The sequence below is a fragment of the Halictus rubicundus genome, unplaced genomic scaffold (assembly GCF_050948215.1).
Source record: "Halictus rubicundus isolate RS-2024b unplaced genomic scaffold, iyHalRubi1_principal scaffold0160, whole genome shotgun sequence".
NCBI lineage: Eukaryota > Metazoa > Arthropoda > Insecta > Hymenoptera > Halictidae > Halictus > Halictus rubicundus.
In genome coordinates, this window is record NW_027488701.1 from 423,351 (window position 1) to 439,681 (window position 16,331).

The following is a 16,331-nucleotide window of genomic DNA, read 5'->3' on the forward strand; positions in this document are numbered from 1 at the left end:
CAAGAGGTCCTTGACTCGGAATTTATGACCTCTTGTCCTTAACTGATTCCGGACTTCGACTATCCCTAATTTATGTAGAATTGGAGAAGCTACTCTAAGAGGCTGCGTGACTTTCTCTAAATTCCGCAATTAGTCTCGCCGACTCGAATTTCGTCAAGGATCTCTATGGAACTCTCCCGGTCTTTCTTTACCTACTCTAAACTATCGCGCCCAAATAAAATACGTATGTATGAAATACGCGATTACATCTTATATTTAAATTTCCCTCTCCGCGCCATTAATCGATGCTATATATATATCTAGCTATGTTCGCGTGGTCAACTGGCCACGCTACACCTTCCCCCTTATCGAAAAGGTGTTTCCTATGGGAACAGCTTTTACATACTACTTGATACTACTCTATTCTAATTAATTATATAGACGGCGCATGATTTGAGTCTGTTTCAGAATAACTATATATGTGTGTGTGCGCAGGTGTACCTACACTCGGAGTTCCTGATGTATATATTTACATTAAAATCGTTTAAGGTGGGTTCAGTTTATTTATACAACAGTTTTATACTCAGTCGCTTTACTAATCTAATCGTATACAGGCTAGTTTCAACTTATTCGCATGGACCGTTTTAAATTTATTATTACTTATCTCTATCTCTATTGTTAAGTCGTTATATACAGCCACACGTGTAGGCCTCCCACACTCGGCCTTTCCTGCATTTTCTTCGCCCTCGAAGACATCATTCATTTAATTCCTCGTTACAATCGAAGGGTTTCATGTAATCTACTGCGGTACTCGTTACGTGTGGTCCCTCCCCATCACTGATGCGAATTACGTCGTAACGATCATTACGCTTAACTTTCACGACTTTCTACGGCCCTAAATACTTCTGTTTGATTTGTAATTGCCGGCCGAATTGCGTTCTTTTAATGAACACCAAATCGCCCTCCTGGTATTTTCTCGCGGGTTTACATTTCTTGTTGTAAGTTTTTCTATTTTCTTCTTGTACTTTTAAGAGATTTTCCTTAGCAACTAACCGCAATTCATCGCGATCTTCCTGAAATAATTGAATTGTTTCTTGTTCAATTATCGCGAGGATATCATGGTCTCGTTTGTGTCGCATTCGCATGCCGAACATGACTTCAAAGGGAGTCATGCCAACGCTCCGCTGGTAGGTACTGTTAACGCATAATTGTACTTTTTCGACGAATTTGTACCATTGATCGGGTTTGTCCAAAGATAATTTTGTAAGTACCGGAATTATCGTCCTAATCGTTCTCTCGACCTGCCCGTTCCCTCTTGGAACCCCCGTCGTAACCAAGATATGTCGAATCCCTTCATCCATACAATAGTTTTGAAAGTCGACCGAAGTAAACGCCGCTCCTCGATCGGAAATGATTCTCTCGGGATTTCCGAAAACTTTCTGCTGCCCACTTAGCTTATTGATAACTTCCTTCGCGTTGACACTTTTAGTAGGATATAACCAAATAAATTTTGAAAAACTGTCTATTACTACGAAAATATATCGGTAAGCTTTAGTTGTCGCTGACATCGGTCCTACATGATCAACATGGTAGGTATTTAACGGTTTATCGCCTTTTGGCAACGGCATTAACTCTCCCTCTTTCTTACCGGCTTTCTTATCGGATATGATACATGGGATACAGCAGCTAATAAAATTTTTTAGTTTATCCTCTAGCCGCGGGATATAATATTCGGTTTCTATAGTTTCTTTCATTTTCTTAATACCGAAATGGCCGTTTTCGTGTGTGTTCCGTATTATTTCGGTTTGCAAACAGGATGGCTCTACTATTAAATCCCTATCATTCTTTCGCTTCATTAAAATATCGTGATCTATGAAATAGTTATCATATGGTTCGTTTTGCAAAATGCATTTGATCGCGTGTAATCGCTCGTCTTCAAATTGCTTTTTCTTTATCATCGCATGTAAATGATTCGTAACAACTAACGCGGGATGTCTACTGAGCGCGTCCGCATGTTTAAGTCGCGTTCCACTTCTGTGTTCTACCCCGTAATCGAACTCTTCGAGGGTTAGTGCCCATCGCGCTACCTTCGGAGACAAATCTTTTTTAGTTAGAGTCTTTTTAAACGCCTCGCAATCGGTAACTATTTTAAATCTGATACCGAATAAATAAATACGTAGTTTCTTTACTGCGTTAATTATGGCTAGCACCTCTAATTCGTAAGAGTGTAGTTTCTTTTCTGCGTCAGTCGTTTTCTTACTGTAATAGTGAACCGGATGAAATTGACTGTCTTCGTCAGTCTTTTGTAGGAGAATTGCCCCGTAGCCTTCCTTGCTGGCATCAGTATGCAGTTCTGTGATAGCTTGCGGATCATAGATACGTAGTACTGGCTTCACGGATAATACTAACTTCAATGCCTCCCTCTGACTACTATCCCATACGAATGCCTGCTCTTTCTTAATCAAGTCCGACAAAGGTCGAGCCATCTTTGAATAATCATGGATAAATTTACGAAAATATCCCGTCAATCCTAGGAAGCTTTGCACGGCTTTCTTACTTTTCGGTATCGGAAATTTTTCGACTGCTTTGATTTTTGATTCGCTTGGGTACACGTTTCCGTTTTCGATTTCCTGACCAAGGTATTCGATTCGCGTTTTGAAGAATTGACATTTGTTCCAGTTGATCATTAACCCGTTTTCTTCCGCTACTTTTAACGTCTCTAATAAATTTTCGAATGCCTGTTCATCGTTTTCTCCGGGAATAATAATATCGTCTACGTACGTAAAAACTACTTTGCGTCTCACTAGATCTTTAAATATTTCGTCAATGAATCTAAGAAAACTAGTAGGGCTAATTGATAGTCCGAAAGGTGTTTTTAAAAATTCATATTGTCCGTCGGGCGTTACGAATGACGTATATTTCCTACTTTGTTCTGCCATTGGTACGTGAAAGAAACCGTTTTTAAGATCTATTACTGAAAAGATGCGGGCTTTCCTTAATTCGTCTATTCTGTCCTCTATAAGTGGCATTGGAAAATGATCTCTCTTAAGGGGGCCGGCAGGTCGACTCTGTGTAACCACACACATACATGAAATCCATATACGTATATGAACTTGCAAGGGTCAAAATGTTGACAAATTGACGCTTCAATATCGCAATGAGCAGTTTAAAAGTGGTCACTTGGGTTTCCTAAAAGTCCAATCTAGGTCTGTCCAGAGCCCAAATTGCGAATTTCTACCTCATCGTCGAGTAATTTGTAATATTCGGCAGAAATCTCGCTTTCTGAAGCAAGGATGACGTCACAAGATGGCTGCCGCAGAGAGATTCTCTTAATTTCGAGAGATTTAGTGTTCGTATCGAAAAAAACGCTCTGGACAGACATAGCAAAGACATGTACGAACACGGTGGTATGCATTTTTAATTGATTACTTACTTATTTAAGGCGTAAAATGTCTAGAAAAAAACGCACCATTTCGCGGTTCCGCTTACTAGCGCCCCGGTCTCCCCGCGGCAAACACTGTACCTTGCGATAGAATACGGTCGATAATGCAGGTCGATATTACAGGTTTACATATTGTTGCGGAGGCTTCGGCCCCGCCTCGCCGGCGAACACATCCCTCAACCAAACAACAACACCGAACACTACCAACAACTATATAACTATTTATTGGCTGTCAACGGACAATGTTAAAAGATGCGATACAGGTGCGTGCTCTCGCTTCGTCGACTCGAGAGGTTCTGTCGTCTGTCTTCTTCTTAACAACAACCCCGTTGGCCGGATACCATAATATCGATACGACGGCCAACTTCTCTCGATCGCCGCAATCGACAGCTTCCATCGTAACACTGCTCCCCCTCTCGAAAAAAACGGGCGTCCCGACCGCGGCGAAATTCGTCTGTGGTAACGTCCCAACCTTCATGCCTCGTAATCGAAAGACGGCTCCTTGACATGTTAACCTCTGTCTGAAAAGTCGGTGAAAGAAAAGAAATTTGCTTTAACCCGGTGGCCTTAATCAGACAGTAAACGTCCCGACATTTGTCCTCTGTCTCAGGGGAAAACCACCTAAAAACCCTGAGCAGGACGCTGGCATGAGGTATTTCCCTTAATGCTTCAGTGTAGTTATTCCGTCGACTTCTCGCCCTTCCCCTTGACTCTTGTGGCTTGAGTGCTTCTTTCTTGACGTTTTCCCGGGTGCTGCCCTCCCCCCGGGCGACCACCGAGTCCTCTCCAGGATGCACCTCCAATCATCGCGAAATCTATCCGCGATAACATGGTGATTGGTGCACCACTCTTTGTGGACCAGTCGGGAAAGGGGGTACCCTCCTGAGGACGTATCCTCGCGAGGATACCACTTCCTCCCCCGAATTCCTAGGACTGTCTCTTCCACAAATGGAAAGTGATCGAGGTGCCGGAACGGAGTCGCACCCTCGCCTTCTTTCGATGCAGCGTCCTCTTCGTGGGCGAAAAGTGTCTAGGAATTCGGATTCCTATCCTAAACCACTGTAAGGTGCAAGCCGGTTCACGTGAACAACCTTCGGTTTTGCCTTAGGAGATCGGACTATTCGAAAAATTAATTCGTTCAATCGATTCTTGACGATGTACGGTCCTTCCCAGTCAGATTGGAGTTTCGGGCACCGGCCTCTTGTACGTCGTGGATTAAATAGCCAGACCTTGTCACCCGGATTGAAGGAAACCCGATTCGCATGAACATCGTACCAGGACTTCATTTTGTCACCACTAATCTTCATTCGTTGGCGTACAAAATCATGGATTCCCAAGATTTTAGCCCTCATTTCTCCAATGTAAGCTCCCTCCTCCTTCCTTTCAGAAGCGTAGTTACTGCCTCTCAGGAGATCCAAAGGAAGTCGTAATTCTCGACCCATGAGGACCATTGCCGGAGTATTTCGAGTTACCTCATGTTGAGAAGTCCGATATGCTAAAAGGAACGTCGGTATCCATTCATCCCAGTCTTTTTGATGTTCGGAAACAAACTGTGTTAGATACTGTAACAATGTACGAATCATCCTTTCGACGAGTCCGTCCGATTGGGGATGTAAGGGTGTCGTCCTTGTCTTTCTAATTCCAAGCAACCTCATCAACTCTTTGAAGACACTCGACTCGAAATTCCTACCTTGATCTGAATGCAGTTCTAGTGGCACACCATGGCGACTTATTACATCTGTTAAAAGGGTCTTCGCAATGGTTGTTGACAGACTGTCTGCATTGACATGCAACTTCCCTTCTCGATGTCTAATTTCAAAATCATACTGTTGCAGCCTTTCTATCCAGCGAGCCGTTTGTCCTTCCGGATTCTTGAACGACAATAGCCACCTTAACGCAGCATGATCAGTCCTTACCAGAAATTTTCGACCATAAAGATAGGGGTGAAAATGTTCTATGGACTTAATTATCGCCAAAAGTTCCCGTCTTGTAACGCAATAATTCCTCTCTGCTTTTCCCAGCATTTTTGAAAAGTATGCAATAACTTTCTCCTCTTCACCTTGAACTTGCGAGAGGACTGCTCCAATGGCAAAATTCGACGCATCTGTATCCAAAATGAAATCTGCGTCTAATAAAGGATAAGCTAATATCGGAGATTCGGAAAGACGCTGCTTCAGCCACTCGAATACCTTTTGACATTCTTCCGACCATACAAACGTAATTTTATCTTCCGTCAGGCGATGTAGTGGCCTAGCGATGGAAGAAAAATCTTTGACGAATTTTCTATAATAAGTGCAAAGTCCGAGAAAACTCCTTAATTCCGTTTTACTCCTCGGAATTGGCCATTTCTGGATTGCCATTATCTTTTCGGGATCCGTTTTAATCCCGCGTTCGGAAACGATATGTCCAAGGTATCGCACCTCTTTGCAGAAGAAATTGCATTTCTTTGGATTCGCTAATAGTTTGGCTTGGCGCAGGCGTGCGAAGACAGTCCTCAAATTGTCCATGTTTTCTTCGAAACTTCTTCCATAAACAATTATGTCGTCTAGATATACTAGGCAGATTTTCCCACAAAGGCCTTTCAATACCGTGTCCATAAGACGTTCAAACGTGGCAGGGGCATTACAAAGTCCGAAAGGCATCACTCTGAATTGCCAAAGCCCTTCTCCCACGCAGAATGCTGTCTTTTCACGGTCCCTTTCGTCAACCATAATCTGCCAATATCCACTTTGCAGATCTATGGTTGAAAACCAAGACGATTCAGCTAGAGCATCTAGCGTTTCTTCAATTCTCGGCAACGGATAAGAATCTTTTTTCGTGACATCATTTAACCGCCGATAGTCCACACAAAATCTCGTGCTGCCATCCTTTTTCTTCACGAGAACGATAGGAGAGGACCATGGACTTTTCGACTCCTCAATTACTCCCTGCCTTTCCATCTTCGCGAGTAATTCTTTAACTTCGTCTCGTCGGTGAAAAGGGAGACGTCGCGGTGCCTGTTTGATTGGTGCACAATCTCCTGTATCAATCTTATGTTGGACAACATCACAATTCCCAACATGTTCAGGATTTTCTACGAATATGTCCTGAAATTCATGTGTTACTTTCGCAAATGCTGTCTTCCGTGGCGGAGATAAGGCCGAACAGCAACGCTGGAAAAGATCTTCTAAGTGCTTCGGTACAGGTGGAACTGCAACCTCCTGCACCTCTTCCGCTACCGGAGTCTCCTCTTCCATCTTCGCTAATAAAGCTGCATCCTCCTTATTACGTATCTCTTGACCGATAAAGCCGACCTCTTCCTTCCCGGCTATTTGTAGTTTCCTCGCCCAATAATCGAGCCTACATGCGTGTTTCTGGAGGAATCCGTTCCCCAAAATACACTCCTCCGCCATGTCGATCAGGAAAAATTCTTCCTCTGTTTCGAAACCATTGATTTTAATGGGACATTTGTACCTGCCTTGAATCGGTAAATTTTCCCCGGAAATGGACACAATTTTGATTTCCAGAAGTTCCTCCGCCGCGCCAAGCTTACTTCTGGGATTGAACTTATCCGTCCCCAAAAGATTTACGCTCGATCCCGTGTCGATTATTATCGTAGCCATTTTTCCATCGATGAATCCCTCGATGGCCGTACAATCCTTCTTCAAATAAGTCTTCAGCACGACAGGGGTAGAAGAAGGTGAAGTCACAGTCTCCCCTCCTACTATGACTTCTTTGCGTTTCCCATCCTCTGTGTTTGTCTCTTCGGGCAGTCCTTCTGGAGATGCCCAGTCTGGCGACAACTCCAACACTCCCTGGGTCGATCTTCTCGATCACCATTGATCTTCGAATTCCTGTTCACGAAACTCGTCTTTCGTACATAGTTCCTGTTCGGTCGATCCACTTCCTCCGGTCTTCGGTCGTATCCTCGTTCTCCCCAACGCCGTCCAGGAATATGTTGTTTTGGAAAATAATAAGGCTTGTAGCGGTTATTTTGACTACTATACGAAGTTTCAGTAACAGACTCGACAGCTTCAATCTCCAAGGCTCTAATAACTGCTGCTTTCAGAGATGTAAAACCACCGAGCCTTAATATTCGTTTCATCTCTTCGTTGGCCAACGCTGCTACAAATTGAGAGGCCGCGAGTTTATCCCTACTTTCGTATGGGCATTCACCAAATGCAGCTTGAGCAAGCCTCTCAATTTCTTCTGCCAACTCAGAGATCGACTCCCCTTTCCGTTGTCTATAATTTTGGAATTTTACGTAACTTAAATTTTGAAAATTTTTGGTCCCATAACGGAACTCTAATGCCGAAACTATCGTCCGGAAATCGTTCTGTTTGTCCACGGAGAGTGAAGTCAACACTCCTCGAGCAGGGCCCTCCAAAGACGTAACCAAGGCCAAAGCTTTCCTCGGTTCATCCCAACCATTCGCGCGAGCTATTGTGTCGAACTGAATTCTATACTCTTCCCATGAAGCTTTGCCGTCAAATCTAGGAGGTTTCACGGTGTATCCCAACTCCGAAACTCCGCGAAACACGCCAACTGCGTCATTTACAGGGACCTGCTGCGAAAGCGGAAAAACCGGAACCGCGGACCCATTAGGAACGGACATATTTATATTTTGAGTTTCACGGTTCTCAGTAGAATTAATGAAACGCGGCTGTACAAGACTGTGCAGATTCTGCGATAGCACCTGACACTGTGCCTCCAGGATTCCAAATCGTCCCTCCAGGGCAGCTTCCCTTGCAGCTTGAGCGGCTCTGTTTGCTGCTTCCCTCTCTTCAAACCGGGCCCACTCCTGTTCCCATCTCTGTTCCGCGATTTTCCGCTGCTCTTGAAACTGCCCCGAAATGTTCCGCTGGAGGCCTTCGAACAGCGTCTGTAACATCGTCGCATCTGCTCCCGAAGTGGATGTCGTTGTGGAATCGCCCGCACTTCTGACACCAATGTTGCGGAGGCTTCGGCCCCGCCTCGCCGGCGAACACATCCCTCAACCAAACAACAACACCGAACACTACCAACAACTATATAACTATTTATTGGCTGTCAACGGACAATGTTAAAAGATGCGATACAGGTGCGTGCTCTCGCTTCGTCGACTCGAGAGGTTCTGTCGTCTGTCTTCTTCTTAACAACAACCCCGTTGGCCGGATACCATAATATCGATACGACGGCCAACTTCTCTCGATCGCCGCAATCGACAGCTTCCATCGTAACAATATGTACGATATGTATGCTGCCGAATATTGCAAATTACTCGACGATGAGGTATAAATTCGCAATTTGGGCTCTGGACAGACGTAGATTGGACTTTTAGGAAACACAAGTGACCAGTTTTAAACTACTCATTGCAAAATTGAAGCGTCAATTTGTCAAGATTTTGACCCCTGCACGTTTCGCTACGCATCTCGTAACGTCACGCTTGCTTCGAACGCCTCGCGACTGGCAGTATGCTGCCGAATATTGCAAATTACTCGACGATGAGGTATAAATTCGCAGTTTGGGCTCTGGACAGACGTAGATTGGACTTTTAGGAAACACAAGTGACCACTTTTAAACTGCTCATTGCAATATTGAAGCGTCAATTTGTCAAGATTTCGACCCTTGCACGTTTCGCTACGCATCTCGTGACGTCACGCTTGCCTCGAACGCCTCGCGACTGGCGGTATGTTGCCGAATATTGCTAATTAATCGACGATGAGGCAGAAATTCGCATTTTGGCCTCTGGACAGACCTAGATTGAACCTTTAGGAAAGACAATTGACCATTTAGAAACTGCTCATTGCAATATTGAAGCGGCAATTTGAAAATTTTCTGACCCTTGCACGTTTCGAAAGAGGCCACGACCTTCGGGTCATCGATTCTGTTGAAACTTTGCATACTTATAGATCTCGTTGTCCTGTTCACAAATATACACCATTATAGGGGCAGATACTCAATAATTTTCGCGATATTAACGATTGAAGTTTCATTATTTCCTATGTAATGCCGTATTTTTTTCTACGGTACAACAAGATTCGGTTTGGCGTGACTGCAGCGTACCAAGTTTTCAACCGGACGACCAGTGTTCAAATCCTGTCTACTAACGTATTTTTTTAAATTTCATTATGTTTTATCATTGTATATATATAATATCAATTTCACTTCAAAGTACCGATTTAATTTTGATAAAATATAGCAGGCCGAAGGTCGTGGCTTCGCCTTAGCATCTCGTGACGCCACGCTTGTTTCGAACGCCTCGCGAAATTCACATTTTGGCCTCTGAACCAGAATAACCAGAGAGTTATCAAATCATTTCAACGGAAAAATTGTGATTTCATTAGTTTCTTTTCGCAGAAATCGATTTTTTCCAAAATCCTGAGGTGACAGACAAATTTTGTGATCGGATTTGATGTCAGCGTGATAAAATCTACGAGAACAGATGTACAGAATGTCAAGAAAAATCTAACAGTGCATGGCATTGGATAAATCACAATTTTGTTTAAATATTCCAAGTTTATTTTCAAAGTTAAAACATGTTTGTACCATAGTCTCTCTATTTTTCCCTTCTTTTGCAATATTTTAACTTCTAAAAAAAAATCATAGCTCTATCTCATTTCTATCGAAAGTTCTTTGATTTTGACAGAAACTTCGTCACTTTGTCAAATATAGTGTTACGAGTATCGATATGTTACGATATCGAGACATCACGCCGAATGGTCTTCGTTGTATCGTCGTCACTAAGACAACGCGGCTAACTTCTCGGTTTTATATATTGTAAACATATATAAAACTTTGGAAAATGCTATAAACTTTTATATATATATGATATTATTCAAGTTTATTTTACGTTTAGTCTTTAGTTGTAAATTTGTATTTGTTTGTTTCTTAACTTCAGATTTGACATCTAAAGTAAAAAAATATGACAAATTTTGTTTAATTTTTTATGCGCTTTGTGGCATAAAAAAAGCTGCTTTAATTTCATTTTGAATATAATTTTCTTTCTGACAGGAAGTAAATTCTGACTCATTTTCTTTTTAAAAGAAGTCCTGTTAATATATGTATAAAATTATTATAATGTTAAGAATAAACTGATTCAATTTAATATAAATCAAATGATTTCCTTAGCTTTTGCATACACGTGAGTTTGATTTCAGAGATAGTAGCAAAAAACTGCAAAGGTAATGTGACAACGAGTCCTGTGTATATCTATGCGCCCGTGGCAATGTACGTGTTAGCATGTGTTGGTCGGCTGAATCGGGCTCATGCAGAAATCAGTTTCACGAAACGCTTGTAAATTTACGGGTTTGATGACATGGCAACAGTGAGGCGAAGATGATATGTGGCAACCATGTCTAGTCGCTAGCTTTCTCTCTCAATTTTCGTTTCTCTTTTCCACTACTTTTCAAGTCGGCATTTCATATATTCTTTTTTACCGATATGTCGTAGACGCGATGTAGTTCCACAAAAAAAATTTTAATCATTCCACAATCAGTTTTCCCTACTGACCGTTCGAGGACCGTTCGAGGATTGGCGTGACAGTCAAGGCCAAATGCCTGCCGGCCCCCTTAATTCGCTTGTTCAATTCGCGGTAGTCTACGCAAACCCTATACGAACCGTTTTTTTTTTTTTTGGTACAATAACCACTGGACTCGCATACTCGCTTTTACTCGGTTGGATCACTCCGTCCTTCAACCATTCATTTATTTGCTTGTTTAATACAGTCTTTTCTTTTGGTGCCAACCTCCGTGGTTTCAAGCTAACTGGCGAATGATCGTTTACCGATACAACTGTTTCGATTTTTGTGCTTACCGTACGTTCAGGCGTGTATTCCGCAATTACAGTCTCTAATCTGTCCTTATATTTACGCTCGACGTCTAATTCTTTAGCATTCACTTCGGTGCACAACACTCTCATCAGTTCACTACACACTGTTTCACTGTTGTTTTCCGCGTCTGCTTCTTCCCGGTCCTTCCCTGCCTCCTCCTTCCCGTCGGTGACGTTGACTGGAACTTCCTCTGCTTGTTCGGTTGCTGGTGGTATCCTCTGCATTTTTATTATTTCTCCTTGTCGTAGCTGTATTTCCACGTTCGCCAAGAAATCTTGCCCCAGTATCACGTCGTATGGTATCGTGTGCGTCGGTACCACAAACAAATTCAGATCGTATTCTTCGTTCTCTATCCTCACGTGGTTTTCAAACGTGCCGATAACCGGCGTCAGTGCGTTACCTGCTCCCGTAATAACCGTGGGTGTTGCTTTGAGCGAGGGACAGCCTGCTTCTTGATATTTTACTTTTGAAATTAACGAAAGTTCACTTCCAGAATCGATCAAAGCATGGCACTGTATATCGTTTATTCGTATATCGCGTGTCGTTCTTGACCTGGAGATGCAGTTTACGTTGACTGCGTTGTTACTGTTTTCTTGATTTGGGCAACGACTTGCGATATGTCCGAAGTTGTTGCATTTAAAGCATTTCGGTCCTTTTCCGCGTTCTGGGCAGTTCTTTGCTTCGTGATCGGGTATTCCGCAGGTGTTGCAGCGTGGTGCCCGTGGTTTGCTTGCCACGTTCGGTTTTTCTCTGCTTCCTGTCGTTTCATCTTTTTTCTTCGGATATACTTTCCGATCCGATTTCTTCTTCATCCGATCGTATACATCTAAATTAGCTTTTAATTGTTCGATTGTATCTGCCTGATACAGTATCATTTTATTGTGTTCCTGATCCTGTATGCCGTCTACGATGTGTTCGATCAGTGCGTTGTCTTCTATATTACTTTCGCTAGCAATTTCCATCATTGCGTATATGTACTGTCGCCCTGTCTCGTGCGGCTTCCTCTTCCGTCTTGACAGCTGTGCGTGCACTTGAGCACTGTTCACCACGGTTTTAAATTCTTTTTGTAATCGTTCCTTTAAAATTTTCCAAGAGGTAACACCTCTTTGTGATGTCAAAAATTGCCTGGCTGACCCTTTCAACATCCTTTTCCCATAGACGAACATCTGCAGGTCATTCCACTGCAGTAGTGCACCGGTTTCTTCAAATTCGTCGAGCCATTTGCGGATCGACAATTTGTCATCGCCTGTGAAACACGGCAATGATTCCTCGACGTCGCGGATCGTGAATATGCTTGTTTGTGTTTCCGTCTGTCGTTTCTTCATCTTTTTTCTTTGTTTTCTCTCAACCTCGTTCTCTTCTATTACGGATTCTTCAGATTCGAACTCTTCGTATTCCGATTCTTCAGTTCTCGCTTCTTCATCCTGCATTCCTTCGTATTCTTTCAATCGTTCCTGCAGTTCTGATTTCGTGCCCTTCGTGTTTAAATGTAATTGTTTCAGCTTCTTCCTTAATTCCTGTATTTTCATTTCGTCTATTTTGGTCTCTTTTGTTTTTCGCGTGTCCAAGATGGTCTCGTCTATTTCGCTTTCTTCCGAACATGAGCCGGTTATCACATTGTTGATTCCATCTGCCATTGTTCCCCTTTCTTCTTTCACTTTTCCTTTATCAGTCTTTTCACTAAAGCAATTCGTGCTGTTCCGTCAGTTATCACTCACTTATTGTTTCACTTTCACTTTTACTTGCGCGATAACTGTACCGTACCGACGAATGCCTCGTTTCGCTTTTCTCTTCGCCCGTTACGCTGTTGTCTCAAAATCGTCACGAGTGATCGCGTACCGATTTATATCGAAATTTTGGCTTTATCCCGGACGAGCCCCCAATTGTAGGATTGAGACGGGTAACGGACTAACAAAGTGTTCAATAAAACAAGAATTTAATATGAAAGGTCCAGAAAATAGGTTCAACGTACAATCAACTGCTCACGCTCGTGGTTCGAAGACGAAAGACCCCCAGGCCCGGCGCCTCCGCGCGTTTTATTTGTTTTTCCGCGTTCTCGAATCTTCGATGATCGCAACGGTCGCCACGCTTCTCGAAGCTTCCGAATTGTCGATACTCGCAACGGTCGCCACGCTTCTCGAAGCTTCCTGAATCGTCGATGCGTCTCCATGGCGGGAACGATCGCAACGTTCCGAAACGTCGCATCGAGACGCCTTCGCAGAGGGAACGCTCGCGCTCCCACATATGTATATATATGAGCTGTTTATTTTTAAAGTGGCCCAAGTCCATTTATACTTAAATTGAGATATTTAAGGGTTTGTGTTTCAATGCAATTAAAAATCTACGTACAGAATACTAATGAGTCATACCGCTTAAGTGTATATAAAGGAGTTAAATTTATAGTTCCTATTAAAATAATGGCAATTATTAAGTGAATAATATGCGTTTTCTTATCAAGAATGGAGTTAGGCCAATTTCAAAATTAACAACCAGATTCGTTATAAAATTTGAAGGAGCCCAAGTCCATTCAACATAATTTAAGATGCTTCAAATCGAAAAAAACAATACTCAATTTATTTTATATATCTTTACAACACTTCAAAAACATAATTTATGCGATTCAAAACATTTTTTAACTACATAAATTACAAAACAATTTACTGCTCATCTACATTTTGTGTGTGTGAAAGGGATTCGAAGAAATTATGATATTCCGGTGGTATATATCGTAGTAGGTCCATTATATCCTTGTATTTTGCTGTTGTAATGTGTCTGATATTTTTATACAGTTGTGTCAATACAATATATTCGAACTTTCTTGGTCTACCCCGATGTGGTAATAATTCCAGGACTTCAAAATGTTCATTCTCATTCACTAATGTCTTATAGAAAATTTTACACAGTTCATTTCTGACAAAACGCATCCAACATATTTTTAACCAGTTTATCGATTCTCCGTTAGAATTTTTTACCCTTTTAAAAATTGCGTCTTCTAATAATTTTGTTGATACAAAATCTTCTTGTTTCATTTAATTTACAATAAAGTTATTACCTTTTCGGCACTTTTTGATAATATTATAATAATGTTGGGGGACAAACAGTAAATTATTTTTTTTTTATGACATTTCTACCACGCCAAAATCTCTATCATTTGGTAAAAACGAATATCCTGATATTAAGAATTTGTGATCTATGATTTCCACATTATTTTCAACAGTTTGTACAATTTTTAGCCACATTAAAGCTACTTTAATGTTTCTATTTTGTCCTGCACACATGTCACTGTAAGCTATAATGTGTCTTTCACTTCTTAAATTTTTAACATGTTTTAGGATGCATGAAGCTATTTCTTGAGCACCGTTTTTTGTAAAACTGAGGTTAACTTGTTAAATACTAATTAATTAAAATTACCTTCATTACTGCCTTCGGACATTATCAATAATAAATATCTCAATTTAAGTATAAATGGACTTAGGCCACTTTCAAAATAAACGGCTCATATATTGTTTGAACTACCAGAAAGAAAGAAAGAAAACTACCAGAAAGAAAGGAGGTGTTAGCTGCGTTTCTTGATGTTCATGAAGCTTTTGATAATGTTTGTGTTGATATTCTTCTTTCCAAACTTGCGAATATTGGCTGCTCACTTAATATCCTAAAATTCATCAAGTTCTTAACTCATGAAAGATTTGCGTTCTCTACTCTTTCTGAAGATACGAACAGAGTTGTCTGTAGGGGCGCCCCTCAGGGCGGCGTTCTTAGCCCTTTGCTATATATCATTTATGTTGCCAATATCTCCGATAATGTAATGAGCTCTGTCACTGTCTCTCAATTTGTAGATGATAGTACTGTTTTCCATGAATTCGAATCTACTAGCAGTGGCAGAAATATTATTAAAGTTCCGTTTCACAACTATTTTTGTTTTGGGATTGTAACGAAAATTTAAGAAATGTAATTTGTAGAATCATGTCGGTTTCGGTATTGTAACGATTTCGGTATTCATCCAAAGGCTACGCCGAGTTTACACACGGCCGCGCGTCTCGGCCCCCTACTACATATTATTTAAAAATGCTTTCGAGTTAGGTATGTATATAAAAACTTGTATGTTACTAATTGTGCTAATTGTTTAATTATTTTTCATCAATAATCATTACGTATATCGGTATATCAACTATGATTATTGTTTTCAGGTAGATGCAGCGACAGGACTGTTGACGTCAAACAAAATAAGACAGATGAGGTATCGATGAATTCTATAAGTATTGGTAAGCTAATAGAACTATGTAAACGAATTTAAATATGGAAGTACCTATTTGTAAACAAAAATCTAAATTTTCAGGAAACCAGCAAACCCAAAACATGGTAATATTATTGTAAAGAAAGTAATCTCTGTGCGCATGCATGGAGAGGGATGCCGAAGCAACCCGAGAGTTACCGAACCAAGCCGACGTGGTTCGTACCTGCGTCGTAATAAAAACTCTGTCGTGGTCGTGCGTAGTATCCACACGTTTTAAAAGAATAGAACCGTTCCACCTTATATATATATATATATATATATACATCAAAAGTATCATTGTTAAACCAAGTTAATAACTACTTATAAAATATACATTGTTAACACAGATCAGTGATAAGCACCGCGCATTTTCCTCTCCACTTCCGCGCGGTACATTCTTTCCCTCGCAACAATTATGGAACAGCATTTGAAAACGATCATCGACTTACAGCGTCTACTACGATTTACGTCACTTTTAACCGCTTGTAGCTCGTGTCTATATCGATTTCGATGAAATTTTTAGGGTGTGCATAAAAAACATACATATATTGTGACGTCGCAGAATTGCCTACGTCCTTCCGAACCGATAACGAGAGGTCCGCCCACGCCTAGATGGAGGGGTTGCTGAAGGAGCAGGAGCTCGTTGTCCGGGACATCTGGAGCCCCAATTTCATTGCTAATGTACTATTTAATAATAATAATATTTAATAAACCATGGTGGCATTAATCGGCATAACATGCATTACTGGAGTGTAGAAAATCCCCACTGGTTACGACAAGTTGAACATCAACGTCTTTGGTCGGTTAACGTTTGGTGTGGAATCATGGGGAAAAAACTCATTGGTCCT

At 41.5% G+C, this 16,331-nt stretch overlaps 1 long non-coding RNA gene across 2 annotated transcripts; it reads left to right on the forward strand.

Annotated features, from left to right (window-relative positions):
- Window positions 1-14,690: 14,690 nt before the first annotated feature.
- Window positions 14,691-16,067, forward strand: LOC143363872 (uncharacterized). 2 transcript variants are annotated; one of them, XR_013083937.1, is made up of 4 exons: window positions 14,691-15,290; window positions 15,398-15,472; window positions 15,547-15,659; window positions 16,007-16,067. It is a non-coding gene; the product is annotated as an uncharacterized LOC143363872 (long non-coding RNA). The 2 variants fall into 2 exon arrangements; XR_013083936.1 differs by lacking the exon at window positions 16,007-16,067 and having other exon boundaries at window positions 15,547-15,732.
- The last annotated feature ends 264 nt before the right edge of the window (window positions 16,068-16,331 follow it).